Source organism: Mesoplodon mirus (genome assembly GCF_964341445.2).
Source record: "Mesoplodon mirus genome assembly, chromosome: 11".
NCBI lineage: Eukaryota > Metazoa > Chordata > Mammalia > Artiodactyla > Ziphiidae > Mesoplodon > Mesoplodon mirus.
Genome location: NC_138987.1, coordinates 76,153,650 through 76,177,057, shown reverse-complemented (window position 1 = coordinate 76,177,057; position 23,408 = coordinate 76,153,650). Strand labels below are relative to the sequence as shown.

Genomic DNA, 23,408 nt, shown 5'->3' with positions numbered 1-23,408 from the left:
AAAAAAAAAAAAAATCAACTTCCGGTAGTCCTTGGGAATTCCTGGCAGTCCAGTGGTTAGGACTCCATGCTTCCAATGCAGGGGGCGCAGATTCGATCCCTGGTCAGGGAACTAAGATTCTGCATGCTCAGCAGTGCCCCCCCCAACCCCGAAAAAACTGTCCTCATTTTGGAACTAGTCTATCCAGTGCCACAAGTATACATCATAAATACGCCATAGTGTGTATAGATTGTGGAGGGAAATTTCTAACATCTAATCGCTAGGGTCTTTTGCAAGAAAAGACAGTCTGTCTTGGTCTGTCAAATTAATATGGAATAATATGCACTGGTACAGTATTCACTGAGCTTCAAGATGTCTTCAGTGGACCCAGCACTCAAGGGTTGAGTTTTGTGGGTATGTGTTTATATATGAGTGTGCTGGGCTATTTCCTTAAAAATTATCAGCTTATTAGGCACTATTAAAAGTATTATATCGTTATTTACACCCAGAACAGCATGTAGCATATACAAATAGAATGCAAATTTCAGTGGAAACAAGAGTCCTAGGTCTGAAAGGGACCTTGGAGAGCATCTGGTGCTTCCTTCCTCTAGCTCTGTTCCCAGGAGCTGGAGTCAGGAGTTCTGCTATTGAAATTAAATAACTAAATGATGAATAATTAAATTAAATAATGACAGGATTGCTTTCCTTTCTGTTAATTAGATAATTAGTAGAATTTCTTCATTTACATTTCTTTCACTCAATTTTTTTTTTTAAATCATTTCCTGCCATTTTTATCAGTCTGCTTGGGAACACTAACTGAATTCAAGGTGAAATTTGTACTTGTACAAATGAATACAAATTAATGGGAAAATTAATTTGTATTCAAACAGCTTATTTTTTGTGACCTTGTTTGCTGTGGCTGTAATTTTTTAAATTTCTAATAGGTATAATTGTATTTTCTGCTAATAAGTCCCTTGTGTATGATAAAACTGAACTGAGCTGGTAAATCAATATTTTACAAGAACATGTTCTGCAAAGAGCATCATGAATTTTAAGTACTCCATTACCCAATAGTTAACTACAACTGGTGATCTGGTCCAGTGTTCTTACTTACCAATGAGGCCCGGAGAGATTTAATGACTCGATTTAAGGTCACGCAAAAAATCAATGGCGCTGTCATACCGCTTCTAACTTTATATTCGTTGTTCTAGATTTAACAGCAATACTTCACAGACAGTATAACTGAATTTGGAGGGACCTTTTTTGTTTGAGAAGCACTTATTTATTCTTCACTAATGTAATTTTCATTTTTACAATGAAACAGGCTCATAGAGTGTAAGGGATTTGCTTAAGTTTGCTAAAGTTTCTCTGCTAGTTAAAGAAGTCAGGTCTTGTACTGAAATTGCTGGTCCTTTCTTCATATAATTGGCTAGAAATGATCAACAGGAGGGATGATACTTTCAGAAATCTCTTGAGTCACCGACTTATTAAAATTAAAAATTTTCAAGGATTTAGATGGCAGGAAGAGCTGGGCCAGCAGATGGTTCTTTGAAAGAGGTTATCAGTTTGGTTGGTAAATTGTGGTTATTTGAGAATGTTTGACTATTGCCATTATAAGGATCATAAAAAATATTTTTAAGGCACTTAAAGACACTTCTACATTTGGATTTATCTCCTTCAACAAAAGTAAAGATTTGAAAAAGGAAGCATATGCATTTAAAAATCAAAGTATTTTCAAGAAAAAAGATACTTGTTTTGAAATAAATTATACTATCTTAGATGAATATGAGAAATGAAAACATTGATTATGCAGCTTACTTAAAGTGTCATATTTATTCACAAAATATTTTCCTGCTATAATTTTTCTGTTCTTTGAAGTCTCAATTTGATATTTAAAAGAAAGTTGTTTTTTTTTTTCTTCAGCTAAGATAAGACAGCAAAAGAGATGATTTATTGTTACATGTTACATTCAGCCACAACTGAGAATAGAACTAGTCCAGTGTGTCAAAGGTCTAGGGCAAAGGACCAAAAGGGACCGTTTTGATACGAGCAACGTGGGTCTCTCAAAGGCAGTTGAGGCGATCAAAATGGCCATCGATGTTCCAGATCCACTGAGACCAGTTCTAGACAGTAGGCAAGCAGTCCAACAATTTGTACCAGCGTCCCTGGCCTCTGGCTTCCCTTGTTTCTGCTCCTGTGGCTTCCATGGGTGTACAAGTTTACTTGGACCTCTGCCTCATCTTTCTTCTTTTGCGCTTCAGCGTGCACATTTGCTTCTTCCTCCACTTTGCTCTCATGGCGCGGAGGTTTCTCCGAAGATGGCGCTAAGGCCGAAAAGAGTTCTTATTTTAAAGAAGCTCCAATGGTTAAAAACTAGATCATCAGTTTCATAGTGTCTAAAGATGGATGGTCAGATAGTTGCTGGAACTTATAAAGACCTAAGGATGGGTGCAAGGCTGGTGGAGTGTGTTCAGTGTGTGTAAATCCATTGAGCATTATATGAGCACTTTTCTCTGTGTATATTGTACTTTCATTGAAGGTTGGAAACGTAAAACCCCTGAGGAGCAAGTATATTTCTTGAATGGTTAATCTTATCTTTAAAAATTTGATAATTGTCATTAAGTGGAGTTATTATTTTGCAGGTTTCCCCTAACTAACATTTGAAGATTTCCTTTGTACAAAACTTGTTTTGAAGATGTCATTATCAAATAGCAGTAGGTGTTATAACAGCATGACAGAGTGATACAGGAGCTTCTGGGAAGAAGAGACCACATCTTTCCAGGGCAGTTTATGAAGTAAAAATTTACACTTTTGAAGGGTTAGTAAGAGGTTATCATACAAGGAATAAGGTAGGTAAGTATACTCTGGGGGAAGGAATAGCACCTACAGGATACAAGGAGCAAATGTCTCCGTGGCGGAGGCGGCAGGGGATGGTTCTTTTTCACATTGGGTTCGAGCAGCCGAATAACAAAACTGAAGCTGAGACTGATGCAGCACAAGCTTTGTTCAGTGACCAAAGAACAGAGAAGCGGGAACTGTTCACAGATCAACCTACTAGGCGAGAGGGATTTAATTGTAAAGAGTAAAGACAAAGGGAAGTGGAGTGAGGCTAATGATGGGGAGACATTATGCTTTAGTCTCCCAGGGGAAGGGGCAGGGCTTTTTGAGGGAGTAGAGTGCCACCCCCTTTTTTGGGTCCTTAATGGCCTGTCATGGCTGCTGGTAGTAAAATCAGCATATAAGGAGACTTGGGGTCTGTTGCACGTCAGGTTCCTCACCTTCTTGGTTCCAGATGGCTCTGTCTGTTTTTTTGTTTGTAGCTTCCTTTTTTTTCTTTTTTTTTAAAATCTCTGGATCCTGTTTGTTGTTGTTGTTGTGGTACGTGGGCGTCTCACTGCTGTGGCCTCTCCCGTTGCGGAGCACAGGCTTCTGGACGTGCAGGCTCAGCGGCCATGGCTCACGGGCCCAGCTGCTCCGCGGCATGTGGGATCTTCCCGGACCGGGGCACGAACCCGTGTCCCCCGCATCGGCAGGCGGACTCTCAACCACTGCGCCACCAGGGAAGCCCTCTCTGGATCCTTTGACTTAAAGATCTGTGTTAACTCCTGCTAAAGGTGGGTGTTGGCAGGTTTTGAGCAAAGACCTGGCACAGCTCTGGCAACACCAAGAAGCGTTCCTGACCCCAGACTTCCACAGTACATACTTGGTGTAAATCTCCATCAGAGTACTTTTCACATTATGCTGTAATTTTATTTACTTGATTGTCGTGTTGGGAGACTGGTGCCTTCAAGGGCAACGACTAGTCTTATCTTCCCCAGTGCTTGGTATATAGTAGGTAGCCAATAAATGCTTGCTGAATGAAGGAAGGTGTGTGAGACCATGTTTGGGAAAAACATCTAACCTTTTGGTGGGGCTCCAGAATAAGGCATAGTGTGAGCACTGATAAGAGATGAAGCTGTATGTACATGAGTTAGGAGCTAGACTTTTTATGCTGTGCTAAAGAGTAGTGCCATTGAGGATTTCTGAGAGGGAGTGGGTAATGATCAGCTTTATAATTTAGAAAGGAACAGTTGTAAGCAGTGTAGAAGATAGACTGGAGGAGGGGAGTGGCTGACATTGGTCAGGAGGCTGTTTTAAGATCTGAAGGCCAAGTGGGGTGTAGGATGTATATACACAATGTGTATAAGACAATCTAGGTGCTGGGAGAAAATATTAGAACTTCTGTTTATTGTTTAAAAAAATAAGCCTTACTAACATCTGTTATACATGTTGAAAAATCATAATTTTATATATTGATGATGACTTCCTAGTCTGAGTGTCACAGTGCCACATGTCACATCCCATATGGTAGGGAAGGCTTCCTGAAAGGAGAATGGCAATTGCATGACTCAGAGGGATGGCAGGCCTTTTTTGCCCTTTCTTTTTAGCATTTTGCTAAACATTGTAGTTTATATGTGCTTGGTTTAGTAGACTTACAGGATTACAGGATATATTGTTTAGCTTTAACTAAACTCTCATAAAATGATACATGATATCAAATTCAAAGCCTCTCTTAAAGAAACCACAGTTTGAAGATAAGCCTAAGAATACAAGACACATGAACAATAAATAAACAGTACAGTTTATACTTCTGGTAACTCTGAGTCATATTATGATGTAAAAACAATCAGACTGTCTAACCAAATAAGACAAGAAGGTGACCCCCCCAAAAAAAATCAGAATTAACCACGAAGATTCTTTGAAGTCTGAATTTACATCTACTTTTGTTAAGTATGAATTTTGGCTTAAGTTTTATCATGCCTTGAGATAGTATTAACTAGTACTATGAGGCCAATATTTAAAACTGCTTTTCATCTGTATCATCTTGTTAAAGTTCTATTTTTGTGTATTTTGTAATAGCACAATAGTACATAGTACAGAATTTATAAATGTACATTCCTAGGGTGCAGAGTCAAAAGTTTTAATGGGTTATATGATGAAAAAAATTTGAGATGACTGGCTTAGAGAAAGATGCTGAAAAACTAAGGCAAAGAGGTCATGTAAGGATCTATTTAGATTCCACTAGGTATTAATAGACTATGTAGTTTCTTTTGCATATATCATGTGATATAATGATAACGGTTTTCCTGTGAAGTAGATATTGCCATTTTATAGATGGCAAAACTGAGGCCCAGAGAAGTTCAATACCTTGCCCAAGATCACAATTACTGTGTTTCAGATTCAGTATTTCAGCCTAGGTCTCTTACTTTAAAACCCATGCTCCAAAACAGGCTGTACCAATTAGCATAAAGTTTAAGTTAAATCATGTATAAGTTAGAATGACTTCTCAAACCTCAATATGTGAAAAATTATTCTATCAGAATATAATCTATAAAAATATCAAATTACTATGTTGTACACCTGAAACTAATATAATATTGTAAGTCAACTATACTTCAATAAAAAAATAACTAAAAAAAACCCCACACCCTTTCTACATATTGTTTCTATTGAATAACTGGGCATTTGAAAATGCTATTAGCTGAGATAAAGAATATAAGTAACTGATTTTCTCCAGTAGATTACTAGTGAATTTTTAATGAAGTTATATGTATAGTAACCCTACCTATCATATTACCCTACCTATTAGATGAGACATCTAATCCATACAGGATGTGTGTTGTTTCTGTGTCTGGGGGTCCATAACTTATTCATCATGTTCAAAGTTAATACTGATTCTTCTAACTTTGTGTTTGATAATAAAATATTCAGTTAGGAAAAAATATTTTACTCTTGGGAAATTATCATATTTTGAATCAGGATCATGTGGGAAAAACTATAACTATTCAAGCAATTAAAACTTGTATTAATACAAATTTACTGATTTTTTTTTTTTTGCCCTTTTCAGGTAAAGATTTTCACGGCCACTTATGATTCATGTATCTCCAGGCTTGTAACAAAAGCTTTCAAAAGATTTTCTTTCTGCAGTCTTAGAAGCTAACAAGATGCAGAAAAATGCCACAATGCATAAGAGGCTTTTACCTGTTGAGTTTAATAGTAATAGTTCAATTTATTCATCTGTTTCTCTGATTCTTCTGATGTCTTTTTGCCAGGTAGTTTATTTATCTGCTGTAAATTTATACAACTAGCAGAGTGGAATTTGAATCCACATATTTGCACAGAGCACTGAGAGATGCTATAAAGGAAACAGACACCTTCCTGGGGCAATTTCAAGAATGTTGTGCATTTAAAATGGAAATATCTGCTTCTCTTGTTTCCAGTTTTTGCCCTTTGCCCTGTGACTGTTATCCTTCCTTTTGGGCTTTTTAAAGGTTTTCACTGTGACTATTTTAGTTATGGATTTGGTTTGGTTTCTGCATTATATCAGGTGGTTAATAACAAGTAAACACCACATATTTGTCATAGGAAAATTGGTAGATAAGTTACTTTTCCATTTCCAATGTGGCAGCTTTAAAAGCCTTCACAGCTTGTTCCATGGTTGGCCTTTTCTGGTGAGTATCAAATACAGTGTGCATGCAAAACTTTTAAGTGCTCAGTAATTAATTGCTATTATTACATTGTTTTCTCCTGTATTTGACTCTCTCCCTTTTCTGGTTCAAGGCCATTAATTTTCACTATTTGCTTATACTTTCTCTGCAGGGTTTGCTTACCTTTTAAATCAATGCCATTGAGCTCCAACCATGCACTAACATTTGCCTTCTTTTTGATCTTTGAGGAAGCTACTATGTACTTTTATTTTAAATGAAACTTAATTCCAAATATTTCTAAAAATAGACAAAAGGCTGGAGGCAGTTTATCAGTGCAAAAATGCTTGGGACTCTCCAACCCCCACCCCTTCCCCATTGTTTTAAGTAGAAGCAGGGCGATAGTAAGGGAGAGAATGCAGTCAACACTTGCCTGGCACAGTGCTTTGCTGTTTAGTAAAAATAGAATGTATTAATCCCCATTTTACACTGGCGAAAGCTAGGCTTCAGAGAATATAAATAACAGGCTTTTCAAGGTTGTACCCCTTGTAACTGACAAAGAGGGGATTGATCTCTGACTCTGGTACCATTGCTGTACTTTTTCTTGAAAAAGATAACCTATATACAATATAAAAAAGCCTTAGCTTGGTGTCTGTCACATATTAGATTCCTTTTTTTTTAATGTAGTTGGCTTTTTAAATTGAAATATAGTTGATATAGATTCTTAATAATAGTAGATTCCCTTTTCCTCTCTTTCTCTTTTTCTGAACTTTCTGCCTCTCAGTGAAGCAGTTAATTTAAAAAGATGCAAAGGGGATAGCTGCTGTGTTTCCTTTCCTCCTTTGGGAGAAGGGGCAACTTGAGGAAATGAAATGTCCTACATAACCCTATGCTGCTTTATCCGTTTTTGGCTAACCATGGGGGGACTGCTCACAGAGAGCTTTTCTATTTTGAGTGTTAAGTGGGAGCCAACTGAGAGCTGTAGAAAGCTAGAGCCAGTTTGACACTTTAGTAACAAGGGTTCTATTCGAAGTTTGTTTGAAGAATTTTTTTTTTTTTTTAATAAGCAAGCATTTCTAGATATTAGCTTTTAAGGCAAGGAGCCTCCTAATACAAAGAAAGCAGTTAAGGGGGAGCCCTGACAGGTTTTGCTTAGTAAATGAAGAGATGTATTGAGTAGTAGCGAGTCTCATCAGGGTGGGGTGCCGTTCACATAAACTAAGTATGAATGCTCCATCATGCCCCCCAGAGTTGTGTAGCACAGTGGCCTCGAGTCTAATAGATGGATAAATTCTAAGAAGAGTTCACTTTCTAGTTGTACGGGTCTTTAAGTCTCTTTAAGACCCCATCTATATGTTATATTTTACCATTAAAAAAATGTTTGCAAATTGATGGCTTCTCGGAAAATGAAGTTTCTCCTTTTTTTTGTATGTATGTATATACATATGTGTATATATGCATATATACATATATTTTATCAAGGAACTGTAAGCTCTTGTAACTTTGTCTTGTACATTTATGTGTTTAATTTTTGAATTTTATTTTATTTATTTTTTTATACAGCAGATTCTTATTATTCATCAATTTTATACACATCAGTGTATACATGTCAACCCCAATCGTCCAATTCATCACCCCCCCCGCCACTTTGCCCCCATGGTGTCCATATGTTTGTTCTCTACATCTGTGTCTCAGTTTCTGCCCTGCAAATTGGTTCATCTGTACCATTTTTCTAGGTTCCACATATATGCGTTAATATATGATAGTTGTTTTTCTCTTTCTGACTTACTTCACTCTGTATGACAGTCTCTGGATCCATCCACGTCTCAACAAATGACCCAATTTCATTCCTTCTCATGGCTGAGTAATATTCCACTGTATATATGTACCACATCTTCTTTATCCATTTGTCTGTCTATGGGCATTTAGGTTGCTTCCATGAACTGGCTATTGTAAACAGTGCTGCAATGAACATTGGGGTGCATGTGCCTTTTTTTTTTTTTTTTTTTTTTTGCGGTACGCGGGCCTCTCACTGCTGTGGCCCCTCCCGTTGCAGAGCACAGGCTCCGGATGCGAAGGCTCAGCAGCCATGGCCCACAGGCCCAGACGCTCCGTGGCATGTGGGATCCTCCCGGATGGCACGAACCCATGTCCCCTGCATCGGCAGGCGGACTCTCAACCACTGCGCCACCAGAGAAGCCCACGTGTGTCTTTTTGAATTATGGTTTTCTCTGGGTATATGCCCAGTAGTGGGATTGCTGGATCATATGGTAATTCTATATTTAGTTTTGTAAGGAACCTCCATACTGTTCTCCATAGTGGCTGTATCAATTTACATTCCCACCAACAGTGCAAGAGGGTTCCCTTTTCTCCACACCCTCTCCAGCATTTGTTGTTTGTAGATTTTCTGATGATGCCCATTCTGACTGGTGTAAGGTGATACCTCATTGTAGTTTTGATTTGCATTTCTCTAATAATAAGTGATGTTGAGCAGCTTTTCATGTGCTTCTTGGCCATCTGTATGTCTTCTTTGGAGAAATGTCTGTTTAGGTCTTCTGCCCATTTTTGGATTGGGTTTCTTTTTTTTAGTATTGAGCTGCATGAGCTGTTTATATATTTTGGAGATTAATCCATTATCCATTGATTCGTTTGCAAATATTTTCTCCCATTCTGAGGGTTGTCTTTTTGTCTTGTTTATGGTTTCCTTTGCTGTGCAAAAGCTTTGAAGTTTCATTAGGTCCCATTTGTTTATTTTTGTTTATTTTATTATTTTTTTTGTGTGTGGTATGCGGGCCTCTTACTGTTGCGGCCTCTCCCGTTGCAGAGCACAGGCTCCGGACGCGCAGGCCCAGCGGCCATGGCTCACGGGCCCAGCTGCTCCGCGGCATGTGGGATCTTCCCGGACCGGGGCACGAACCCGTGTACCCTGCATCGGCCGGCGGACTCTCAACCACTGTGCCACCAGGGAAGCCCTATTTTTGTTTTTATTTCCATTACTCTAGGAGGTGGATCAAAAAAGATCTTGCTGTGATTTATGTCAAAGAGTGTTCTTCCTATGTTTTCCTCTAAGAGTTTTATAGGGTCTGGTTTTACATTTAGGTCTCTAATCCATTTTGAGTTTATTTTTGTGTATGGTGTTAGGGAGTGTTCTAATTTCATTCTTTTACATGTAGCTGTCCAGTTTTCCCAGCACCACTTATTGAAGAGGCTGTCTTTTCTCCGCTGTATATCCTTGCCTCTTTTGTCATAGATTAGTTGACCATAGGTGCGTGGGTTTATCTCTGGGCTTTGTATCCTGTTCCATTGATCTATATTTCTGTTTTTGTGCCAGTACCGTATTGTGTTCCTTCCTCCGTAATTTTTTGGAAGAGTTTGAGAAGGATAGGTGTTAGCTCTTCTCTAAATGTTTGATAGAATTCACCTGTGAAGCCATCTGGTCCTAGACTTTTGTTTGTTGGAAGATTTTTAATCACAGTTTCAATTTCATTACTTGTGATTGGTCTGTTCATATTTTCTATTTCTTCCTGGTTCAGTCTTGGAAGGTTATACCTTTCTAAGAATTTGTCCATTTCTTCCAGGTTGTCCATTTTATTGGCATAGAGTTGCTTGTAGTAGTCTCTTAGGATCCTTTGTATTTCTGCGGTGTCTGTTGTAACTTCTCCTTTTTCATTTCTAATTTTATTGATTTGAGTCCTCTCCCTCTTTTTCTTGATGAGTCTGGCTAATGGTTTATCAATTTTGTTTATTTTCTTAAAGAACCAGCTTTTAGTTTTACTGATCTTTGCTATTGTTTTCTTTGTTTCTATTTCATTTATTTCTGCTCTGATCTTTATGATTTCTTTCCTTCTGCTAACTTTGGGTTTTGTTTGTTCTTCTTTCTCTAGCTCCTTTAGGTGTAAGTTTATATTGTTTATTTGAGATTTTTCTTGTTTCTTGAGGTCGGCTTGTATAGCTATAAACTTCCCGCTTAGAACTGCTTTTGTTGCATCCCATAGGTTTTGGATCGTTGTGTTTTCATTGTCATTTGTCTCTAGGTATTTTTTGATTTCCTCTTTGATTTCTTCAGTGATGTCTTGGTTATTTAGTAAAGTATTGTTTAGCCTCCATGTGTTTGTGTTTTTTACGTTTTTTTCCCTGTAATTCATTTCTAATCTCATAGCGTTGTGGTCAGAAAAGATGCTTGATATGATTTCAATTTTCTTAAATTTACTGAGGCTTGGTTTGTGACCCAAGATGTGATCTACCCTGGAGAACGTTCCATGTGCACTTGAGAAGAAAGTGTAATCTGCTGTTTTTGGGTGGAATGTCCTATAAATATCGATTAAATCTATCTGGTCTGTTGTGTCATTTAAAGCTTCTGTTTCCTTATTTATTTTCATTTTGGATGATCTGTCCATTGGTGTAAGTGAGGTGTTAAAGTCCTCCACTATTATTGTGTTACTGTCGATTTCCTCTTTTATAGCTGTTAGCACTTGCCTTATGTATTGAGGTGCTCCTGTATTGGTGCATATATATTTGTAATTGTTTTATCTTCTTCTTGGATTGATCCCTTGATCATTATGTAGTGTCCTTCCTTGTCTCTTGTAACATTCTTTATTTTAAACTCTATTTGATCTGATATGAATATAGCTACTCCAGCTTTCTTTTGATTTCCATTTGCATGCAATATCTTTTTCCATCCCCTCACTCTCAGTCTGTATGTGTCCCTAGGTCTGAAGTGGGTCTCTTGTAGACAGCATATATATGGGTCTTGTTTTTGTATCCATTCAGCAAGCCTGTATCTTTTGGTTGGAGCATTTAATCCATTCACGTTTAAGGTAATTATTGATATGTATGTTCCTATGACCATTTTCTTAATTGTTTTGGGTTTGTTTTTGTAGGCCCTTTTCTTCTCTTGTGTTTCCCACTCAGAGAAGTTCCTTTAGCATTTGTTTTATAGCTGGTTTGGTGGTGCTGAATTCTCTTAGCTTTTGCTTGTCTGTAAAGCTTTTGATTTCTCCATCGAATCTGAATGAGATCCTTGCTGGGTAGAGTAATCTTGGCTGTAGTTTCTTCCCTTTCATCTCTTTAAGTATATCATGCCACTCCCTTCTGGCTTGTAGAGTTTCTGCTGAGAAATCAGCTGATAACCTTATGGGAGTTCCCTTGTATGTTATTTGTCTTTTTTCCCTTGCCGCTTTCAATAATTTTTCTTTGTCTTTAATTTTTGCCAGTTTGATTACTATGTGTCTAGGTGTGTTTCTCCTTGGGTTTATCCTGTATAGGACTTGCTGCGCTTCCTGGACTTGGGTGGCTATTTCCATTCCCATGTTAGGGAAGTTTTCGATTATAATCTCTTCAAATATTTTCTCTGGTCCTTTCTCTCTCTCTTCTCCTTTGGGACCCCTATAATGCAAATGTTGTTGCGTTTAATGTTTTCCCAGAGGTTTCTTAAGGTGTCTTCATTTCTTTTCATTCTTTTTTCTTTGTTTTGTTCCACAGCAGTGAATTCTACCATTCTGTCTTCCAGGTCACTTATCAGTTCTTCTGCCTCAGTTATTCTCCTGTTGATTCCTTCTAGTTTAGTTTTCATTTCAGTTATCGTATTGTTCATCTCTATTTATTCTTTCTTTAATTCTTCTAAGTATTTGTTAAACATTTCTTGCATCTTCTCCATCTTTGCCTCCATTCTTTTTCCGAGGTCCTGTATCATCTTCACTATCATTATTCTGAATTCTTTTTCTGGAAGGTTTCCTATGTCCACTTTATTTAGTTGTTCTTCTGGGGTTTTATCTTGTTCTTTCATCTGGTACATAGCCCTCTGCCATTTCATCTTGTCTATCTTTCTGTGCATGTGGTTTTTGTTCCACAGGCTGCAGGATTGTAGTTCTTCTTGCTTCTGCTCTCTGCCCTCTGGTGGATGAGGCTATCTAACAATGAAGTTTCTCTTAATGAAGACAAACTTTGGAAGGTGGAGGCATCTGAAGGCTAGACTCCAGAAGGGAGAGCGGAGTGTCCAGGCTTGTGGCTCCTGCCTGGTGACTGAGGAAAGAATTTGTTGGCTCAGGGAATGGCCCAAACCCTTCTTTCTCTTGAGCACCAGGAGTCAACATTTGGTATAGTGGTGTGAATCCTGCTGCCACTAGGTGGCAAGATAGAGGCAAAAATTCTAGGCAGATTTATAAGATTAGGAAGCCTGGTTAGCCATACTTCAGGCTTGGGAGGAAAGGTGTGGCCAGTCAGGGTGCCACAGGGAAAGAACTTGTGCCCTAGAGTTTATTTCTCTACTACTAATTTTAATTTTACCCCGATAACGAATTTTCTGGTGATGGAATTTAGAGTTTAGAATGTGTCATCTTAAAAGCATGAATCATGGGACTTCCCTGGTAGTCCAGTGGTTAAGAATCTGCCTTCCAATGTGAGGGACATGGGTTTGATCCGTAGTTGGGGAACTAAGATCCCACATGCCGTGGGGAAACTAAGCCTGCGCACTACAGCTACTGAGCCCGCCTGCAACAACAAAGATCCCACTTGCCGCAGCTAAGACCTTACACAGACAAATAATAAATTAGTTAATTAATTTTTAAAAAAGCATAAATCATAAAATCTTAGTTTTTAGAAACTTTGCAAAGCTGTACCATCAGGGCTTCCCTGGTGGCGCAGTGGTTGAGAGTCCGCCTGCCGATGCAGGGGACATGGGTTCGTGCCCTGAGCCGGGAAGATCCCACATGCCACGGAGCGGCTAGGCCCGTGAGCCACGGCTGCTGAGCCTGCGCGTCTGGAGGCTGTGCTCCGCAACGGGAGAGGCCACAACAGTGAGAGGCCCGCGTACTGCAAAAAAAAAAGAAAAAAGCTCTACCATCAGGTTGGTAAGGCACTGTTACCCCTATTTTTTTTAAATTTAATTAATTTATTTTTAACATCTTTATTGGAGTATAAGTGCTTTACAGTGGTGTGTTCGTTTCTGCTTTATAATGAAGTGAATCAACTGTACATATACATATATCCCCATAGCTCCTCCCTCTTGCGTCTCCCTCCCATCCTCCCTATCCCACACCGCTAGGTGGTCACAAAGCACTGAGCTGATCTCCCTGTACTATGCGGCTGCTTCCCACTAGGTATTTTACATTTGGTAGTGTATATATGTCCATGCCACTCCCTCGCTTCGTCGTAGCTTCCCCTTCCCCTTCCTCTTGTCCTCAAGTCCGTTCTCTACGTCTGCATCTTTATTCCTGTCCTACCCCTATGTTCTTCAGAACCTTTTTTTTTTAGGTTTCTTATGTATGTGTTAGCATACAGTATTTGTTTCTCTCTTTCTGACTTACTTCACTCTGTATGACAGACTCTACGTCCATCCACCTCACTACAGATAACTCAATTTCATTTCCTTTTATGGCTGAGTAATATTCCATTGTATACATGTGCCACATCTTCTTTAGCCATTTGTCTGTCGATGGACACTTAGGTTGCTTCCATGTTATGTAGAGCTGCGGTGAATATTGTGGTACATGACTCTTTTTGAATTATGGTTTTCTGGGGCTTCCCTGGTGGTGCAGTGGTTGAGAGTCCGCCTGCCGATGCAGGGGACACTGGTTCATGCCCTGGTCCAGGAAGATCCCACATGCCGTGGAGCGGCTGGGCCCGTGAGCCGTGGCCGCTGAGCCTGGGCGTCCGGAGCCTGTGCTCCGCAACGGGAGAGGCCACAACAGTGAGAGGCCCGCGTACTGCAAAAAAAAAAAAGAAAAAAAAAAAAGAGGAGGTGAATTATGGTTTTCTCAGGGTATATGCCCAGTAGTGGGATTGCTGGGTTGTATGGTAGTTCTAGTTTTAGGTTTTTTCTTTTTTTTTCAGTTTTTTAAGAGCCTCCATACTGTTCTCCATAGTGGCTGTATCAATTTACATTCCCACCAACAGTACAAGAGGGTTCCCTTTTCTCCACACCCTCTCCAGCATTTATTGTTTGTAGATTTTTTGATGATGGCCATTTTGACTGGTGTGAGGTGATACCTCATTGTAGTTTTGATTTGCATTTCTCTAATTAGTGATGTTGAGCATCCTTTCATGTGTTTGTTTGCAATCTGTATATCTTCTTTGCAGAAATTTTTGTTTCACGTGAGGACTCCCCTGCAAAGACAGTAAGGTTGGGGTCCCACACCTGTGCCAGGCGTGGGCTCCACTGGGTGCTTGGCCGCCTGGAGTGGCTCTGGATGCGAGCCCACTCAGCGGACCTTTGCGAGGCTCAGTGGTCCCTCTTCACTGGTCTCCTCAGGTCGTAGCCAGGTTTCTTCGACATACACTAACCGAAGTTTAAGTGAGTGTGTTTTATCCCTATTTTATAGATGCACAAATAGATGTCCATAGAAGTTGGTTTTTACAGGATCTCACAGTAAGTCACTGGCTCGTCTTGTTCTTTGAATTACAGTTCTGTGCCAGTTAAACTATTCTTTTTTTGGTTTTTTTTGCTCTACGCGGGCCTCTCACTGTTGTGGCCTTTCCCGTTGCGGAGCACAGGCTGCGGACGCGCAGGCTCATTGGCCATGGCTCACGGGCCTAGCCGCTCTGTGGCATGTGGGATCTTCCTGGACCGGGACACGAATCCGTGTCCCCTGCATCGGCAGGCGGACTCGTAACCAGTGCGCCACCAGGGAAGCCCCTAAGCTATTCTTTTTTTTTTTTTTTTTTGCGGTACACGGGCCTCTCACTGTTGTGGCCTCTCCCGTTGAGGAGCACAGGCTCCGGATGCGCAGGCTCAGCGGCCATGGCCCATGGGCCCAGTCGCCCTGTGGCATGTGGGATCTTCCCGGACCAGGGCACGAACCCACGTCCCCTGCACCGGCAGGCGGACTCCCAACCACTGCGCCACCAGGGAAGCCCCCTAAGCTATTCTTTTAAGTGCAGTCTATTTATGGGAAAAAGTAGAGACTAGAAGATGTTCTGGATTCTACCTTCTGGTTTTCCTTAGTCCTGAATGTAGGCCCCGATGCAACTCAAACCAGGCTGGTCAACAGGTAGTAATGACCAGAGTTGCCAGTCCTTTGAGTATAAGAAAACGACCTTCATTAGATTGTCGCTTAAAATGCAAACCTATGAATTCATAGCAGCTACCACATTGTGATGCTTACAGAATTGTGAAGATTGAGGGAGGAAGCCTATACGTGTGCCTGGCATATAACCTAGCATAATACCTGAAATTAATAAAATGTTTTTCCCTCTGTAGTTGCCTCTCCCCCCATGTTTGTCTCTTGTTTTGAAAATATATTAGTTATGTGGGCATATTAATGATTAGTTGGAACCAACATGCTGAAGTCGGGGAAGACTTTCTTCTCAAGAGTCCAGCCTTTTAAATTGTCTTCCTTTTCTTTGTCACAGCAATGGACTTTGGAAAAAGTAGTGTTACTGTGGAAACTGAATGCATAATGCTTTCCCACTTATTTTCAGAAGGCGAACAGTCCATAACTATGCTTCTTAATAGTGGCTTTCAAACATTTGAACCACAACCCAGTACAACACTCTGTGTGTCCATGTGCATGTGTATTTGTGTTTGAAATAAAACTTAATCCTTTCTGTGTGTTTATATACACTGCTATTTTCTGTCAGATCCACTAAGGAGATGTGACCACAGTTTAAAAAATCTGCCTTAGAGAAAGATAAGAAAACATTCGTTTTCGGCTTGTTTTTCTATCTTAACTAAAGACCTTTCAGGTTGGCAAATCCAGGGTCAAGTTCAAAATGAGAAGGTTATACCTCTTAGAACATGTAAGTTTGGATCCTAGACCTTGGTGCTTCCATTAGTACTTGAGGGGTATTGACATTTCCATTAGCTCACCTCACACTTAGTTGTGCCATAGCCATGATTAAAGGCAGTGAGAACAGAAAGAAAATGCAACGTAGGTACTGTGAATCACAGCCAACATTTTTGCTAAAACTTTTACTCACCCTGTTTTTCTTTCATGGGTCGATTTTAACCTTATTTCTTTCAGTTCTTGGATCAGTGGGCTTGTGTTAACTCATATCACCTATCAAACCCACTTGAGACAGCTTAAGGAAATTCAGGTGTGAATTTTTTTTTAAATTTTTTAGTTGAAGTGTAGTTGATTTACAGTGTTGTGTTAATTCCTGCTATCCAGCAGAATGACTCAGTTATACACATATATACATTGTTTTTTATATTCTTTTCTATTATGGTTTATCCTAGGATATTGAATATAGTTCCCTGTGCTATAAGGTGTGAACTGTTGAGTAAAACAGATTGCTGCCTCAGCTGCTGATGGACTATGGCAGCAGTGTTGACTGGTGCCTCCTTGTTCATAACCTGGGGTGTGTGATCTCATTTGCTCCCCATAGCCCTGTGAGAGAAGAAATCGTCGTCTTTATTCAAAACCACCATTACCACTGAAAAACAAACAAGCAAATAAAATCCAAGGATTCAAGAGGTTAGCTTGCTTGTTCAAAGTCACATAGCTATAGGGGAGAGTAAAGCTTCAACCAGGTCTGCCTTATTACTAAAAACCTTGATACCCAAACCCTTCTTAATTAAAAATGTTAATGTCAGGAGTACCTTTGTTGTGTATTAAGTACTAATTAAAATACTAACTCTTTGGGAGACAAATTAGTTAAAAGAGTATAGCACAAGAAAGAATTATTCAGCTATCATTGTTTAAAGGTAAATAACCATTCTTCTCAACTTTGTACTTCAGATATTTAAGATGCCTTTCATTTGGAGGAACGTTGATACTATCCCCATAAATACATTTTTTTTTCCTCTGTGCAGCAAACCTGGAAACCTGTGGTAAATGCCCATGTTTTATGGTTTGTCATCTTTCCTGTTTTTGTTCTGAAAAGCCTGTGAAGTAAGGGGGCATGTGGTGATGATATTGTTGGCAACACTAAGATCTGAAAAGATTGTGTGGAAATTTAAATAAGAACTCTGGTCTTCTGACCACCTGCTCACTTCTTTGCAGAGGCATTAATCCATGTGGGCAGAGTAATTGAGTGTTTTGGGTAAAGACCCAAGGTTAAAAATGACAGAGGAAGAGGACCTCACATTGCATTTGTTACTTGGGTTTAGAATGTAGCCGTGTCAAGACTGTTTTGTCAGTGTTCAGTAAAGTAATCCCATGAGGGAAAGGTTAAAGTTCTGCACTTACCAGCTTTTTCACATAGCCAATAACAGGTAGAAATATTCTTTAAGTTGTGATTTTCCCTTCTGCCCCGAGTTTCTTTTTCTTTCTTTCTTTTTTTTTTTTGCGGTACGCGGGCCTCTCACTGTTGTGGCCTCTCCCGTTGCGGAGCACAGGCTCCAGACGCGCAGGCTCAGTGGCCATGGCTCACGGGCCCAGCCACCCCGCGGCATGTGGGATCTTCCCAGACCGGGGCACAAACCCGTGTCCCCTGCATCGGCAGGCAGACTCTCAACCACTGCACCACCAGGGAAGCCCCCCAAATTTCTTTTAAAGTTTTTGCTAAACACTTAAAATTTTGCGTGGGACCCAGTGAAACATGCTATGTAAATAAACAGTGGATTAGCCTTGGTTTTTATGTGTGTTTGGTCTCATCCAGCTGAAATTCATGACTCTACAAAAGATTAAAGAAAAAGGACAGTTTTGAGGACAGCATTAATATTATATACCCATTGAAAAGCTGATAAAATACTAATAATAAGAAGAATGGATAAAGTGTTCTGAGAGTTTCCTGTGTGCTAGGCAGTGTTCAAAGTATTTTACCCATTTTATGTCATGAAATCTTCTCAAAACCCCAGTGAAGGTAGTAACATTATTATTTCAGTTTTTATAGGTGAGGAAACCAAACCACTAATAGTTTAGCTTAATAGTGAGGGTCGGGGCTTCCCTGGTGGTGCAGTGGTTAAGAATCCGCCTGCCAATGCAGGGGACACGGGTTCGATTCCTGGTCCGGGAAGATCCCACATGCCGCGGAGCAACTAAACATGTGCGCCACAACTACTGAGCTTGCACTCTAGAGCCTGCAAGCTGCAACTGCTGAGCCTGTGTGCCACAACTACTGAAGCCCGCACACCTAGAGCCCGTGCTCCGCAACAAGAGAAGCCACCACAGTGAGAAGCCCGCGCACAGCAATGAAGGGTAGCTCCCGCTCGCCACAACTAGAGAAAGCCCACGTGCAGCAACGAAGACCCAGCACAGCCAAAAAAAAAAAAAAAAAAAATAGTGAGGGTCACAGTTTGATAAGTAGTGGAGCAGGTATAATCTGACTTGAGATCTGGTGCTTTTAATAACTGTGGTATTGCCATCCTGTGTAACAGACATTAAGCTAAGAGTTAACAGAAAATGGGTCCTGATTGTAGTTTTACCATTAATTTACAGTCTGAACTTGTACCAGTCATTTCATCTCTTTTTGCCTATGTCCTCACCTCTAAATTGTGTGATAATATCTGTTCTACCTACAGCTCTACTTTGTGGAGGAAATTAAAGCTGGAGAGGTATAGTGGCCATGGGGAAGGATACATTGTGAAACGAGAGGCAAAGACAAGGAGGTAGAGACAATAGAAAGTGAAAGAAAGTATATTTTTTAAAAGCTTATATGCAAAAATATTTCAAAATATTGGTTTGATGAGGGAAAAGTAAGTGCAAATACGTAAATTGTCAGGGTAGGCTGTAAGAACTACCTTCATGGGACGATGAGTGGGACGGCCAGAAGTAGAGCTCAAGAAGTAGAAGTAGCTCTGTCAGAGATCAGAGGACTGAGGTAAAGGGCTCCCCTGTGGTGCTGCTGCCTGCAGAGGGTGGGCCAGACTAGACAGCCTCAGGAGGATCCGGGAAGTTAGGATGAAGCGTAACCACAAGTGGTACATTTGTCTAGCTAAGCAAGTGACCCATGGTAAATGTTGGTGAAGGTTTGGGAACTGGATAGAGAAGTTCCATGACTATTTAGGTAGATATTTGATAATATTGAGGTGTTTTGAGGCAGGCATGAATAATTCAGTCACTTATAAGGGAGAATGATGTGTGTGATGCCCCGAATCAGACATCACTATACACTTCCTACACTGTCACCTTTACCTTTTTTCTTTTACTCTCATTCCCACAAGGACCTCAGCAGGTCATTGCTGAGACTTGTCTAGCTAATTATGTGATTTTTTTTTTTTTTTTTTTTTTTTTTTTTTGCGGTACACGGGCCGCTCACTGTTGTGGCCTCTCCCGTTGCGGAGCACAGGCTCCAGACGCGCAGGCTCAGCGGCCATGGCTCACGGGCCCAGCCGCTCCGCGGCATGTGGGATCCTCCCGGACCGGGGCATGAACCCGTGTCCCCTGCATCGACAGGGCGACTCTCAACCACTGCGCCACCAGGGAAGCCCTAATTATGTGATTTTTATATTATATTTGTGTTTTTAAGCTTTGAGCAGAGTGTGAACTGCTTTCAGGACTCATTTCTCAGGAATCTAGTAAGTGAGGAATAGTAAGGTGTGTATCCATTCCAGGCATATTCATGCATCCCTAAATAGTATGGTTTTCTGGAGAGCACCATGGTAGGGAGAAAGGTCAGGCATCCCCTAGTCAGGAGAAGGCACTTGCCCCTCATTTAGTGAATCTTCCTGTGTAGTTATTAAACTACAGGACCCTCTGTGTTAGTCAGGAGTCTTTAGAAAGACAGAACTAATAGGTTGTGTGTATACACATATATATTATAAGGAATTGGCTCATGTGTTTATGGAGGCTGGCAAGTCCAAGTCTGCCGTGTCGGTTGGCAGGCTTGGGACCCAGAAGAGCTGGTGCTGCAGCTCCAGTCCAAAGGCCAATAGGCAGAGACCCAGGAGAGCCAGTGGTGCAGATGGAGTCCATAGGCAGTCTGCTGAAGAATTCTCTTTTGCTCAGGGAGGCCAGTCTTTTTTTTTTTTTTTGTGGTACGCAGGCCTCTCACTGCCATGGCCTCTCCCGTTGCGGAGCACAGGCTCCGGACGCGCAGGCTCAGCGGCCATGGCTCACGGGCCCAGCCGCTCCGTGGCACGTGGGATCCTCCCGGACCGGGGCACGAACCCGTGTTCCCTGCACCGGCAGGCGGACTCCCAACCACTGCGCCACCAGGGAAGCCCGAGGCCAGTCTTTTTGTTCTCTTCAGGCTGTCAGCTGATTGGAAGAGGCCCACCCACATTATGGAAGTCAGTCTACTTACTCACAGTTCACTGGTTTAAATGTTTATGTTATCCAAAACACCCTCTAAGTTGATGCATAGTATTAATACCCCCCCACCCCCACCCCGCCATGGGACATGCTAAAGCAAGGCCTCCTTAGAGGATATTGGGAGCCCTCACCACCCCTTGGGAGCCAGATGTTGAACCTATCCCATTCTCAGAACTTTTCTCAAATGCAAGCAATTTTAACTAAACACACTAGGAAGAAATCTTATAACCTTTCTGAATCAAATTAATGGATAAGAAAGCACTTAAAAAATTCTGAAGCAGTTTACAAATGCACGGAATTTAGGGATGTGGTGAGTGAAGAGGGTGTGTGTAGAGTTTAGCATAATTGGGTAGATTGCCACCTGTCGTGAGGATTATAGGTTGGCAAGAGAACAATAAACCTTTCTTTTTGTGACTGGGCTGCACATAATCATACCCAGTGCAGTGAGGCCTTCTTAGAACCTTCTCTTAGGTTTACAGGAAAATCCCATCTTCATCCTATGGGAGGATGGCTTGGGTGGGACCTGGGAATTCTTGTTCTGCTACCCAGCCATTGAATTCTCACCAACTCTCACTGCTGCTGGCTCTCCAGAGGACTCCTTGTGGTGCTATGTGACCCATGGGTTGAACAACTGAATAGATGAAAAATATTATTTGTTTACATAGCAGCTATCTTTTGAGCCATATTATCTCATATAAACCTTGGGAGAAAATAATAAAATGAACAGGGTGATCTTGTTGCTGTTCATACTGACAGAGTAACCACAATTTTACTTTCTCTAGTCAGTATAGGGCAGCATTTTGCATATTGTTGCTTAATAAATATTTGGTTTGAAAGAAATCTTATTCTATTTCTGTATTCATCCTCTTTTCTCTTACCTCTGATTTTTCCACAGCTCAGATTTGAGTCCCCACTATATGAAGAATGCTATATTATTTTTTAGGAGAAACTAAGTAAATAGAATTAGATCTCCTTCAGGAATTTTTAAATGAAACTAATTTATCTCAGTATCACAGTGGAAATATTTAATACTAAATACTGTATACCTTAATACTTTTTAAAGTGGAATACTTTTTTTATAACTTAAACCTTTCATTTTATTTTAGAGAATAAGCCTTTCTTTAGTTTAACTTGCAGCAATGGTGGTGTTTCTATTTTTCCAGTGAACTCTTAACAACAAAATGTTCATTAATTAAAAATAGCTGCCCAGTACAGGAAACAGCTCATATAGCAGCTTCTGACACAGTTCTAAAAACAGACCTGAGCTGCTTGTGTGCTGAATAAGAATGAGCACTGAAAACTTGTGAACAAATTCAGGTAAAAGCATTCTTTGTTTTAAGAAGGATCTGTGTGCCTTTACATTAATGTTTTTCTGATTATAAGAGTCATTTGTGCTTACTGTTAAAAGACAGCAACAGCAACAAATGTTATAGTGATATATTGTGTAGAAAGTGGAATTCCCACCCAGATTGTGGTGTCTGTTTAGTCTGGTGGCTTCTAACAGATTCTTTTCTGTGCATATACAACAGTACATACTTACTTTAAAAGTGGAATTATATGTTTTTTTCAACTTGGTTTTTCACTTATATTAGAAATTTCCCACATCAAATCTTTAAAAATCCTCTTCCTTTATTTTATTTATTATCTCTTTTAAAGCAGCATAGTGTTTCACTTTATAGCTGTACTACAATTTGTTTAAACCAGTTCCCTATTAATAGGCTTATGAGTTGATATTCTTTTAATTTTTTTTCTTTGAAAGTTATTGTTTTTAGGGCAGATGCACTTGTAATTGAACAAATTTACCAAATGTAATTTGTTGATAGTGTAACATATTGAGAGTTTACTATGTGCCTAGAACTCTTCTAAGCACTGTTCTGTGAAAATTAGAAGAATAATGCTACCATCTTATGAGGGTTTTACTATTATTGTCCCTATTCTCAAGATGCAGAAAGCCTCTAGGCTCCCTATATGCCATCATGGTCATCCATAGGATGGACTGAAAAAGTGGTGATGGCTCAGACATTTAGGGCTCTTTAAATCCAAAGGAGCTAAGCAGATGGGTAGCAACTGCATCAACACAAGGGAAAGCAGAGCTTACAAATTCTTATTGGAGTTTCTGATGTTAAAAATCTTTGCTGGTTGCCATAACAACAGGCTTTGGAAGACCTGCCATCTTCACTTTTGTGACTGTGCCGTGAGGATTCCCTGGCTGTTACCACAGATTGTTTGGTGTCTGTGTATCCCCTGCTGATTTCCGAATTCCTATTGTGAATTTATCTGATACACAGGGCCCTTCCTCAGCTTTGTCTGTACCCCTGGTATGCCTTGCTAAGATCTCCTTCCCTGATCAGTCCTCCCTGATGGCCTGTGTAGGTGCTTATTGTTTTCTACTGAAAATGGAAGCTATTAAGTTTTTGTCATTATTAGTGGCTTAGACTCTAAGACCTGTCTGTAAGATAGACTCTAAAAAAAGTTTCCTGAGACTTAGAAGGTATGTTTCATTTGCTTAAATGATGGTTAAATTGATCCTAGGTATAATATATATATTTTTAAAATTGAAATATAGTTGATTTGCAATGTGTTATTTTAAGGTGTACAGCGAAGTGATTCAGTTATATATATATATACACATATGTATATGTACATATACACATATATATATGTGTATATATATATATACACGTGTATATATACACATATGTTCTTTTTCAGATTCATTTCCCTTATAGGTTATTACAAAATATTGAGTATACTTCCCTGTGCCATATAGTAAGTCCTTGTTGGTTATCTATTTTATATATAGTAGTGTGCATATGTTAATCCCAAACTCCTA

The 23,408-nt window shown here is 40.1% G+C and overlaps 1 protein-coding gene across 2 annotated transcripts in view; it reads left to right on the top strand.

Annotated features, from left to right (window-relative positions):
* Positions 1-23,408, top strand: part of FGD4 (FYVE, RhoGEF and PH domain containing 4) — a 211,163-nt gene that overhangs the window by 33,222 nt on the left and 154,533 nt on the right. The gene's annotated exons all lie outside the window — the stretch shown is intronic.